The following is a 13,879-nucleotide window of genomic DNA, read 5'->3' as shown; positions in this document are numbered from 1 at the left end:
CAGTTCTTTTTCCTGAAGCAGTCCATCTCATTGGCTACAGCTTATTCTACTTTACTTTGCACTTTAACATGTTTAAATAATCAAAGCTTGACCACTTCCACGTTCTAAATAAAGTAAAAATATTATCCATTGCATAAGAAACGTTAAATTCTTTTACATAAAACCAATACAATTACGTTCTTAACTTTGAATGTCACGGCCAGTAGCCTTGCACCCATGTGCTTTCTTGTAAATGGATAAATAGAAAACATAAATAATTATTATGCACTAATATTTACAACAAATATGCTATTACGTGATGATTCAATAAGGTGTCATGCTGTCGTCGTTCGATGTGTTTCTTCTGGAGGAAATGATGATCTGATGCTTAACTGAAAATACTGATAATTTGAATTTACTACATCTTTTAAACAAATAAAGGAGCAGAGTTGTATTTACAACGTTTGTGATTTTAATGATGCACTTCTATATGAAATGTCGATCGTTAAGCTTCCAGATTTTAGCATTCAGGACTTTTTTACAAAACTTGTTGATTTCACTTTAATAGTAAATCCTAAACTGTTAGAGATATGATCAATGTTCAAGTTTTATTGGGATCACCATGAAAATTTATGGAGGATGGCAGATTGAAATTATTGTGGCTCGATTCCATGCATTACTACAGAATTAAATAGTTCTCATAAATGTTTCCCTTTATAGCCGATCTTAGGTCCGCCATAGTTAGTACCGTTACGTCTCCTTGGTCACAAAAGGCTTCTACTGGGTTTCCCTATGACGTAGGTTCTCGTCTGTCTCACTCGCACACTACAGGGCTTAGTTCCCAATTGACAATAGACACCTGTGAGTTTCCACATCTCGTGGTGAATCTGAGCCCTTTGTGGCACTCGGTCCTGGACGACAGGGTTCGTTTGACAATTCCTGAAGGGTGACACTGTTGGCCATATTTTTAAATGAGAGCGCAATGCTCGTTAACTCACACAATGCACATTTATAACGTATACCGTGTGATCAAAAAGTCAGTATAAATTTGAAAATTGAATAAATCACGGAATAATGTAGACAGAGAGGTACAAATTGACACACATGCTTGGAATGACATGGGGTTTTATTAGAACCAAAAAATACAAAAGTTCAAAAAATGTCCGACAAATGGCGCTTCATCTGATCAGAATAACAATAATTAGCATAACAAAGTAAGACAAAGCCAAGATGATGTTCTTTACATGAAATGCTGAATATGTCCATCATCATTCCTCAACAATAACTGTAGTCGAGGAATAATGTTGTGAACAGCACTGTAAAGCATGTCCGGAGTTATGGTGAGGTATTGGCGTCGGATGTTGTCTTTCAGCATCCCTAGAGATGTCGGTTGATCACGATACACTTGCGACTTTAGGTAACCCCAAAGCCAATAATCGCACGGACTGAGGTCTGGGGACCTGGAAGGCCAAGCATGACGAAAGTGGCGGCTGAGTACACGATCTTCACCAAACGACGCGCTCAAGAGATCTTTGACGCGTCTAGCAATATGGAGTGGAGCGCCATCCTGCATGAACATCGTTCGAGCAGGTGTTTATCAGCCAGGCTGGGGATGATACGATACTATAACTAAAAAATGGTTCAAATGGTTCTGAGCACATCTTAGGTTATCAGTCCCGTAGAACTTAGGACTACTTAAACGTAACTAACCTAAGGACATCACACACATCCATGCCCAAGGCAGGATTCGAACCTGCGACCGCAGCAGTCCCGCGGTTCAGGACTGCAGCGCCTAGAACCGCACGGCCACCGCGGCCGGTGATTCTATAACATATCGGTGTACCTCTCAACCGTCACGGCAGCAGTTACAAAACCAGAATCACGCATTTCCTCGAAGAAAAAAGGCCCGGTAACGGTAGAGGTGGTAAATCCAACCCATACCGTGACTTTCTCGTCGTGCAATAGAGTTTCCAAGACAGTTCTAGGATTTTCGGTAGCCCAAATTCTGCTGTTGTGGGCGTTGACAGACGCTTGGAGCGTGAAATGAGTTTCGTCGGTCCACAACACGTTACTCAACCAATCGCTATCTTCCGCCAACTTTTCAAACGCCCACACCGCAAATGCCCTTCGCTTCACTAAATCGACAGGTAACAGTTCATGATGCCGATGGATTTTGTACGGATAGCATCGAAGGGTACGCCTAAGTGCCAACCAAACAGTAGTGTAAGGAACGCCGGTGCGACGTGCGACTCCACGAGCGTTGACTTCCCGTTGCATAGACGAACCCGCTACAGTCTCCATTTCTTCCTGAAGTGTCTCAGCAGTATTACGCCTTGTGCTCGGTCGGCCACTACAGGGTGTATCGTCTAAACAACCCGTGGCTTCGAACTTCGAAATCATTCTGGCCACAGCTGCATTTGTCAACGGACCTTTACCCGTTCGAATCCCTTTCCTATGGCGTAACGCTGAACTAGCACATTCCCCATTCTGATAATACAGCTTCACTGAAAGCGCCTCTTCAGGTAACGTCAACATGCTGCGACTGCTGGCGCATCTGAGTCTCTCTCTCGTTACAGCTCCTTCTATACACGATTGTCATGCGCAGTCACTAACGAATTGCTGTCCAACGCCAAGTGTCGGACATTTTGTGAACTTTGTTTTCTTTGTTTCTAATAAAACCCCATGTCATTCCAAGTATGTGTGTCAATTTTTACTTTTCTATCTACATTATTCTGTGGTTTACTAAGTTTTCAAATTTGTACTGACTTTTTGATCACCCGGTAGTTTGAACTTCACTTTTCCACTTGCTGTTTAATAACTGTCCCCAAATGTTGTTGTTGTTGTGGTCTTCAGTCCTGAGACTGGTTTGATGCAGCTCTCCATGCTACTCTGTCCTGTGCAAGCTTCTTCATCTCCCAGTACTTACTGACACCTACATCCTTCTGAATCTGCTTAGTGTATTCAATTCTTGGTCTCCCTCTACAATTTTTACCCTCCACGCTCCCTCCAATGCTAAATTTGTGATACCTTGATGCCTCGGAACATGTCCTACCAACCAGTCCCTTCTTTTTGCCAAGTTGTGCCACAAACTCCTCTTCTCCCCAATTCTATTCAATACCTCCTCATTAGTTATGTGATCTTTCCATCTAATCTTCAGCATTCTTCTGTAGCACCACATTTCGAAAGCTTCTATTCTCGTCTTGTCCAAACTATTTATCGTCCATGTTTCACTTCCATACACGGCTACACTCCATACAAATATTTTCAGAAACGACTTCCTGACACTTAAATCTATACTCGATGATAACAAATTTCTCTTCTTCAGAAACAATTTCCATGCCATTGCCGGTCTACATTTTATATCATCTCTACTTCGACCGTCATCAGTTATTTTACTCCCTAAATAGCAAAACTCCTTTACTAATTTAAGTGTCTCATTTCCTAATCTAATTCCCTCAGCATCACCCGATTTAATTTGACTACATTCCATTATCCTCGTTCTGCTTTTGTTGATGTTCATCTTAAATCTTCCTTTCAAGACACTGTCCATTCCGTTCAACTGCTCTTCCAAGTCCTTTGCTGTCTCTGACAGAATCACAAAGTCATCGGCGAACCTCAAAGTTTTTATTTCTTCTCCATGGATTTTAAGACCTACTCCAAATTTTTCTTTTGTTTCCTTTACTGCTTGCTCAATATACAGATTGAATAACATCGGGGAGAGGCTACAACCCTGTCTCACTCCCTTCCCAACCACTGCTTTCGTTTTTATGCCCCTCGACTCTCATAACTGCCATCTGGTTTCTATACAAATAGTAAATAGCCTTTCGCTCTCTATTCTATATACCTTTTAGTGTCCGCAAATAAGATGTTATATGACAGACATTTTTCAAAGAAAATGTGAGGAAAATTCTAATGTTAAACGCAAAGATTTGAGCAAAAATATCTCGTGTGGGTCTGAGAGGTAGCCATTGTACATGACAGCTGGCAGCGGTGGTCACGGAAACGTATGGTCGCAAAAAGACCGAGCCACTAAGGGTCACGTGGCCCTACCGAGAGTGAAGACCATGTTGTTCGACATATGGCTCTGATGCATCGTACTGCATTTGCAGCAGAAATTAGAGCAACAGCTTGTACATAATGACAAAATGAAGCTTCTGAAATCGGTTACTTCAAGCACAGACGCCCTGTTACGTGCATTCCACTGCGACTGATCGATGTGAAGCGAGAGTTCATTGGAGCGCAGCGAAGGTATGATGTCTCTTCTGATGAAACTGGTTCTGCCTTAGTATCAGTGACGCCTGTGTGTTGGTTAGATGGAGACCGTTGAGGGCCTGCAACCAACGAATCTGCGTGGTAGAAACACTGGCCCTACATCTGGAGTTATGGTTTGGGGAGCAATTTCATACTACAGCAGAAGCACTCTCATGGTTATCCCACGCAGCCTGACTGTAGATTTGTTCGTCAATCTTGTGATTCGACCTGTTGGGTGCTATTCATGAACTGCAGTCCAGTCGATGTTTTCCAACAGGATAACAGTCGCTCACATACAGCTGTTATAACCCGACACACTCTACAGAGTGTGGAAATTTTGCCTTGTCCTGCTTGATCACCAGATCTGTCTCCAGTCGAGCACATACACTCCTGGAAATGGAAAAAAGAACATATTGACACCGCTGTGTCAGACCCACCATACTTGCTCCGGACACTGAGAGAGGGCTGTACAAGCAATGATCACACGCACGGCACAGCGGACACACCAGGAACTGCGGTGTTGGCCGTCGAATGGCACTAGCTGCGCAGCATTTGTGCACCGCCGCCGTCAGTGTCAGCCAGTTTGCCGTGGCATACGGAGCTCCATCGCAGTCTTTAAAACTGGTAGCATGCCGCGACAGCGTGGACGTGAACCGTATGTGCAGTTGACGGACTCTGAGCGAGGGCGTATAGTGGGCATGCGGGAGGCCGGGTGGACGTACCGCCGAATTGCTCAACACGTGGGGCGTGAGGTCTCCACAGTACATCGATGTTGTCGCCAGTGGTCGGCGGAAGGTGCACGTGCCCGTCGACCTGGGACCGGACCGAAGCGACCCACGGATGCACGCCAAGACCGTAGGATCCTACACAGTGCCGTAGGGGACCGCACCGCCACTTCCCAGCAAATTAGGGACACTGTTGCTCCTGGGTTATCGGCGAGGACCATTCGCAACCGCCTCCATGAAGCTGGGCTACGGTCCCGCACACCGTTAGGCCGTCTTCCGCTCACGCCCCAACATCGTGCAGCCCGCCTCCAGTGGTGTCGCGACAGGCGTGAATGTAGGGACGAATGGAGACGTGTCGTCTTCAGCGATGAGAGTCGCTTTTGCCTTGATGCCAGTGATGGTCGTATGCGTGTTTGGCGCCGTGCAGGTGAGCGCCACAATCAGGACTGCATACGACCGAGGCACACAGGGCCAACACCCGGCATCATGGTGTGGGGAGCGATCTCCTACACTGGCCGTACACCACTGGTGATCGTCGAGGGGGCACTGAATAGTGCACGGTACATCCAAACCGTCATCGAACCCATCGTTCTACCATTCCTAGACCGGCAAGGGAACTTGCAGTTCCAACAGGACAATGCACGTCCGCATGTATCCCGTGCCACCCATCGCGCTCTAGAAGGTGTAAGTCAACTACCCTGGCCAGCAAGATCTCCGGATCTGTCCGCCATTGAGCATGTTTGGGACTGGATGAAGCGTCGTCTCACGCGGTCTGCACGTCCAGCACGAACGCTGGTCCAACTGAGGCGCCAGGTGGAAATGGCATGGCAAGCCGTTCCACAGGACTACATCCAGCATCTCTACGATCGTCTCCATGGGAGAATAGCAGCCTGCATTGCTGCAAAAGGTGGATATACACTGTACTAGTGCCGACATTGTGCATGCTCTGTTGCCTGTGTCTATGTGCCTGTGGTTCTGTCAGTGTGATCATGTGATGTATCTGACCCCAGGAATGTGTCAATAAAGTTTACCCTTCTGGGACAATGAATTCACGTTGTTCTTATTTCAATTTCCAGGAGTGTATAAGGTGACATCAACGGACGACAATTCTGGCGACATCAGCGGACGACAACTCTAGCGTCATCCACAAACAGCACTAACCGTACCTATATTGACCGTCCCTATACAACAGGCCTGGAACTCCATCCCACTAACTGACATCCGGCACCTTTAAAACATAAAACATCCACGTTTGCATGCTTGCATTCAACATTCTGGCACTTACGCCGGTTATTAATGCATCACCATTTCACATCTGCAACGGCTTATCTCGCGCTTACATTACCCTGCCTTCTTACAATGTTAATCACTTAAATATGTTACCTAGACAAGTGTATTCCGAACTTTCATTACTCTACATTCATTAGTTTTAAGTGTCGCCATTGGTTTGCCGCCAATGTAGTTGATCTATCATCAGATAGCATTATATGAGAATTAAAAGGAATAATGAAAGGGGAGACGATTGAAACAGAAGTGACAGTGGCCGTTACGAAAGAACAGAATTTCAATAGCGAATTCCGCAGACAAGGAGGAAGCAAAGTGGTGGGGGAGGGAGGACTGGAAAGACTGAGTAGCAGACGAATGTGTGGAAGAGATAGCTATTCTGGCCATAAGCTGTCTTTTGCTGTTTGAAAAGATTTTAATTTCTCTAATATTTTCAGGAAGATTGTTCCAAAGATGGGTTCCTGATACAGAAAATGATTAGAGAACATGACAGTGTTGTGTGTTAGTGCAGAGAGGAGAATTTTACTTTGTTGTGAACGAGTATTTATATTGCACTTTCAGATAGTAATGTAACATGCACTTTCAGATAGTAATTTAACGGCTGAAGATAAATAAGAAGGACTGAGAAGAGGATGTAGAAAACGTACGGTGTGATAATCTCTACGCTTATCGGCTCGCAGCCACGATTATTGTTAGTAGGCAGAAGTGACATGGCCGCAATACCTTACATCACAAATGTATCACACACAAGTATTCATCACGTTTCCAGCGGAATTCGATAGACCTTGGAAACGAGGATCGCCATAATCGAGAATGGGGAGCGTTAGAGACTGTACAAGTTTATTTTAAAGCTCTAGAAGCCGCGCGGGATTAGCCGAGCGGTCTAAGGCGCGGCAGTCATGGGCTGTGCGGCTGGTCCCGGCGGAGGTTCGAGTCCTCCCTCGGGCATGGGTGTGTGAGTTTATCCTTAGGATAATTTAGGTTAAGTAGTGTGTAGGCTTAGGGACTGATGACCTTAGCAGTTAAGTCCCTTAAGATTTCACACACATTTGAACATTTTTTAAAGCTCTAGAGAAAATAATTTTTTATAGTTCTATAGTGAATGAGGTGATGTTGACAACTTTTTACAATTGTGACGTTCTGTAGAGTCTAAGTAATGGTCCAGAATTATTCCCGGTTTCTTTACAGAAGAAGAAAACTTCTTTCTGTGTTGTTTAGGATTAAAGGTAGAAGAGATTATCTGAACTAAGGGGTAATAATTCTTTTGTAAGAGACTAAGACAGCTTAGGTCTTATATGGGTTGCGTTTCAAGCCCTTTCTTTGCGCCTGCTGCCATAAAGCAAGTCTGTATTTACATTCGAGATGGCTGCGCGCAGGTTTGTTGTTCTTGGACTTAGATATAACTGGAGGTCGTCAGCATATAAATGATATCTGCACTGGAGGACACCAATCGACACATCATTAACATATAATGGAAAAGGTAATGGGTCCAATACTGACCCTTTTCAGACCAATTAAGAGCCGGCCGGTGTAGCCGAGCGGTTCTAGAAGCTTCAGTCTGGAACCGCGCGACCGCTACGATCGCAGGTTCGAATCCTGCCTCGGGCATGGATGTGTGTGATGTCCTTAGGTTAGTTAGGTTTAAGTTTTTCTACGCTTTAGGGGACTGATGACCTCAGATGTTAAGTCCCATAGTGTTCAGAGCCATTTAGAACCAGTGAAGCTGCTTTCCTCCATTGTGACCTCTTTGTCCGGATCTCTACACACTGTTGGTGGCGTGTAAGGTGTGAGCGGAACCAGTGCAGAGCATTGAGAAAAAATTTTGGCTACCGTGTTTAACAATAGTTGCCTCTTGATTGCACGTAACTTACTTCATTTCATCAGTCACTTTTATAAAAACTGTCGTCGTCTTGCGATTTTTCAGGAAGGAGACCGGTATTCATCTGGAAGGTTATTTGATGTTACGTAGTTTGTAAGCTGATAACGTATTGTGTATTTTAAAACCTTACATAACATTGGTAGAGGGTAAATGGACCAGTAGTCAGACGATTGATTGCCTGATTCCTTTTAGACAGGGGTTTTATGAGCCCCTCCAGGCTACTGGGAAGAAGCCGGTGGCCGTAGAAATGTCAGTTATTAGGGGAAGTAGTGGACTCACAAGAAAACTGATCATTTGCACTTTAATATTATCGTGCCCTGCACTGCCAAACGAATTCGTGCAATTGTATTCCTGACCCGATTTAAGGTTACTGACTGCATTTAAAATTTTTCTTTTGTACCAACCACCAGTTCTGTCATTAATATTATCTTCTGTAGCAAAAGGCTTTGGCCTTCCAGAACGAGAATGATCTACTATCCACCCACACTCTTCTCATCCTAAATTTTATCTGTGAATATCTTTTAGATTTGGAGAATGGGTGTTTGGAAGACGTTCAACAAAGTAATGAAAAACATCACTGTCATTATGGTCATGTTTCCACCATGGTTGCAAAACAAATACACGCTGCTGTGTACCTTATTTTTCTATTCAGTGTTCCCAGATAATAACAAACAACATAATCTAAAACCGCTAGCTTATGAGCACTAGACACTAGTCAAGTTCACAACTGACTACGACTACGACAGGCAAACAAAGTCTAAGGGTTGTTAGTGACAGTTGACTTATGGCCCATGTCAAGAGAAAACCAAACACTAAATTATATTTTTGGCCTGTTCTTAGTAAGCTACACAATGCATAACAACTTATCCCATACGGTTTAACAACATATTGCACTGTTCGATAAATTGTTACAATGTGCGTGGATGGAAATAATATCTAATCAGAGACATTCCTGATAGCCAAAAACAATGACAACCCTCTCATGAAGCTACAATAATAGGTCTACGTTGTAAGTTACGTCACATGAATATACTTCTGATTTTTGTTTAAAAAAACTTTTGAAAAGAATTGTAGCAACTAGCACCAGTCTCCCTTAAAATAAATCATGATATACGAGAAATGGCAGTTTTTCGTAGTTTTGAATTCCTACGAAGTACAGAAGCTATAAAAAGGAAATTTTAACAGAACGTGTGTATCGTGATCCTTAAAAACGTATTTAATTATTTTCACTATTTTTCAAGGTAATAAGTACTATGAGGCGTGAATTTGTGATACAAAAACAGTAAAACGTTACAGATTATCAACGATTTTAGAGTAACGTATGAAATAGAAATTTTAGCAAAAAATTTTTTACATAATATAGTAATGGATTACCAGTTTTCATGCTTATAATAGTTTAACGTACAGTTGATTCTGAATCAGCACATTCGAAAGCGAACAATGAAGCAATTTGCTAAATTTGTGTTCAGCCAATACACCCAAAGGGGAGAGCTGTTTAGATTTTTGTACGACGCAAAGGCCTTTCTAAACCTCGAGTAGGGGGCTTGCTGCGAGAGAACTGCGTATCCTATCCGACCTCCGCAGCCAAGGACGATACTCAAATCGTTCTGGAGCAGTCAGTTAGTCTACACCAAACAGTGCGGTCAGTCAGTCAGTGCTGGACTGCGCGAAGCTATGGCTGCAGAAATTACGAGTATAACTGCGTACCTCACATGGGTGTTTTTTAGTAAATGTTTTACTGCAGAAAGGACAATTCGTATATTTCATACGGGGTGGTATTTTCCACCACACTACAAACTCTAGGGATTGATCGATGAGTGGATACGGAAGAAGAAAGGTTTAATTAACTTATGTCCGGAAATGCATGGTTTCCATACTAGTCATTTATGTAGTAACGCTTTGTTACAGAGATTGCGGTCTAATACACGCTGTACCATGCAGCCACAGTTACGGAATGCATGGTTTCCTCCGAGAGAGTGGTACTGTTCCTCACATGTCACGCCCCAGCTAGGCATAATGTGTAAGGAACAGTACCACCCTCTGTGAGAAAACCGCGCATACTGATTTTGCATTGTACAGTGCGTATTAGACCACAGTCTCTGTAACGATGTATGATTGAATAAATGGTCTCTATCATGGAAACTATGCATTTCCAGACATAAGCTCATTAGACCTTTTTTGTTCTGTATCCTCTCGTCGATCAGTCCCTAGAATTTGTACACTGTGGAAAAAATCACCCTGTATAAGTTAATGAAACACTGGCTCAAGTGATGTGTTTGTAACTAGACTGCAGATAATTTGCAAACCTACATGTCAGAGATTTCGTAAAAGTTTTTATGTACTGCGAGCATGAGGTACCGCCCACCAAGTGGGGTGTTTGAATCTGTCACTTTTAGGGAGATCAAATTAATTATGAAACAACCATCCAATAATTATTTAAATTAGCAGAGTCATACGTTGGAATATTCTCAGGCTTTCAAATAGGAAACATGCAAGGAGATTTTTATTTGTCTTACTGAAGGGCTTGGTAATGTTGTGAAAAATAGGTTCAATATACTTCAGGTTTACCAGCTCGAGATTTGCTTATTTCTCCAAAAGCATGATTATTATGACCTACCATACTGCAGGCATTGTTTTCATTAGATGCAGCTGACAAGTGGGAGGTCAGCAAATGGACGGAAGATCAGAAGTAAAGCTTTTAAAGACTTTTCAAGTCACTAATAGTTGATCTGCGGGCTCTAGGTGCTTGGATCGATGATAAATTTGGCAAATAAAAATCTTCACACAGAAGAAGAGATTGAGCAGTGTGAAGAACTGGTCTCACTTTCCATTAGCCTTAGTGAGTTCTTAACACCATGTCTCTACTGCTCTACTGATTTATTTTGCATTTTTGTTTTATTTAATATTACACCATTGAGTTTCCGTAAGTGTTGTTGGATTTAATCCATACCATGGAAGTGTTTATTCGTTGCTCTGTTATAAACTTGATGTCTTTTGGAATGTGAGAAGTTTGACCTATGTAATATATACGATATGAGTAAATGATATGTTTGTCTTCCTCACTTAATGTCTTTGGTTATCTTTGAGATTGAATAATTTTGTTTAAATAATTTTTTATAGAAATATTAATATGTGCAAATGTTCTGTTTTATTTACAATGTTTGTTTGCTGTTATTTAAACTGCTGACGTTCACTTAGGTTTCTTAGTTAGTTTGTATGTAAAAGGTGTTGTGACTCCTCTCGGGAACGGAACTGTGTAGTGCGCGCAAATTGTGGTTGGCCTAGGTAGAAAAGGTGGAACCAAGTGTCAGTCGGGGACGAGCTACCAAACCGTCAACTGCTCATGTAAAAATTGTATATTGTGCTGGGTCCAAGAGAGGCTTTTCCTGCCGCTTTCCAATGACTCGGATGGATGGATAAAGAGCTGGAACTATTCAGAAATTGTTATGTATCATCGCCACCAAGAAATGACAGAGTCCAGGAATTCTATTTGCAATTTCACCTACCAACATGCAATCGCTACCACATTTCGCAGTCACCGGTAATGGAACTCTATAGTAATGTACAGTGAAGGATCAGCTTATTGGATGTGTTAGTGTGCTCAAATATAAGGTAATTTTTAACTGAACTCTTGTACCTACCGTGATTTATCGTCAGTCACATATCCACTTCGGGTCCCTACCACGCTTAAGTGCTTACCGAGTGTCCTCTATTGAAAGAAAGTTAAAGTTAATGTGGCAAGAAAGTGAGCTGAACTACATCATGCTTGCTGAAAATAATTTTTCTATTAAAACGGCTTATTAATATGTTGTTGCCAACTTCAAAATTAAAAGTTCTAGAAACTGAGGCTTATAAAGTTTTGCTTAGTAAATCATCACACTGATGACTGTTGTAAATCGCTGAAAGTGAGTCAGTATCTTATAAATATGTTAATATTGTGTCTCATTGCAGTAAAAGTGGGAAACTGCAGTTGTGGAAAGTTATACACTTATGCTTGCTAAGCAATTGTTTCTTTTGGGTATTGAAAGTGCATATTAATTGTGTAATAGGATCCACAGGTTATCCTTTATGGTCATCATAAGTAACAATTAATAGAAAGACCACTATTTATGTAAACAATAATTTCTTTATTCAATAAACAGTGAGAAGTAATCTGTTAGTGAATTCCATTTAACTTTCATTCTAAATAGAATAGTATTTAGTTGAGAGAGACTTAACCTGTGATCAGTTCATAATTTTGCAGTGAACTACATTTACAATTTTATGTCAGCTAGGAAAATGTTTAAAAAGTAATTCTAAACCTATGTCCAATTTATGATTCTACAGTTTATATTAGTAGTAATGTTATAAAGACCATTCAGTTTGAAAAAGCCATGAAAGTAATAGTGTCTATTGTTATCTGTTATATTTATGGAAATAGTTTGTTCTGATCTGGTAGCTCCAACCTTAACGTGAACACACTGTATTCAGGTGCCAGAGTTCATTGCACTCGTGTGTGGCAAAGTATAGGTTGTATTTGTCCGTTAAAGTTACTCATACTTATTTTCTTGAACAAGAATGTCAATCATTCTCTTTCCTAATTAGGCGACCGTTTTCCTTATTCTTTGAACAGTGTAGGTAGTTAAAATATTGTTTGTTACTGTTTAAATATTTACGTAATTCTGACTTTCACTTCTGATAAGCCACCTCCGTTAGGTACAACACGGTCAACATAACAAAATTCCTCTCAGAGGGTAACACTGTGTAACGTCCCCTTAGAAACATTTATACATGACTGTGCTTAAACTGACACACAATATTTTTAGCGCAACGCAATCTGACTTTCAAAATTCCCTACAAAAGAATGGCCCTGACTAACATTAATCTATACCTTTCACAAATCACTTACCTCACAAAAATCTTCATTACTCGAACTAATGCAATACAGCGAGCGCCACTACTGCCAGCTAAATAAAAGATTCAAACTACGGAAGGCACTAACTACTGATAGGGATAGTTAGCAAATGAAACGATTTTAATAGAGAACAAACAATGTATTTACCTTAATAGTCATAATATATACAGCAGTTCATAATATACAGTATAACAAATTCCAAAACTCCGCCATCTCTCTCCCCACATCCACCACTGCTGGCGGCTCACCTCCAACTGTGCAACGCTACGCACTGTTCACATCCAGCTGCCGCTGCCCAACACTACAATGGCAGACAACAATGCAAACTAGCTACAGAGTGCACACAGCACAGCCAGTGATTTTCATACCAAGCGCTACGTAACGTTGCGGATAAGAAAACCTAAACAGCCTACTTACATAGCCCCCAAGCTCCCAAAAAAAAAATTTTACAAATTGTTTTGGGCACTGGGCAATACATATTTCTTAAAATTTTTCATAATCGTAATTACAAAATCAAATGCACACACTTATTGATACAATGTTGGTCAAAAGCGAAAATTTTCTCACAGTCCATAAAGATAGCCCTGATCATTCATCATAATAGTAATTACAGTTTTTTTCACAAAGTCTCATTAGTGAAAGAAATTGCACACAGAGGTAGTGGATTTCCATGCAGTCTTAAAGAAGTAGTGTTGTCCTTCCAACAGAAAGACTCTCGACATGCAGACAGGTAATGGGCCACAACAGAGCAAACCCACAGCAGAGTCATTCGACGTTTTGAAGAATATTGGTAGGTAGGTCATCACAGAGCAGACCCATCGTAGTCCTTGTAGAGATTGTGGTATTGGTGGGCCACCAGAGGCGCAG

This window comes from Schistocerca cancellata, chromosome 3 (assembly GCF_023864275.1).
Source record: "Schistocerca cancellata isolate TAMUIC-IGC-003103 chromosome 3, iqSchCanc2.1, whole genome shotgun sequence".
Taxonomy (NCBI): Eukaryota; Metazoa; Arthropoda; class Insecta; order Orthoptera; family Acrididae; genus Schistocerca; species Schistocerca cancellata.
Note: the sequence above shows the minus strand (reverse complement) of the source record.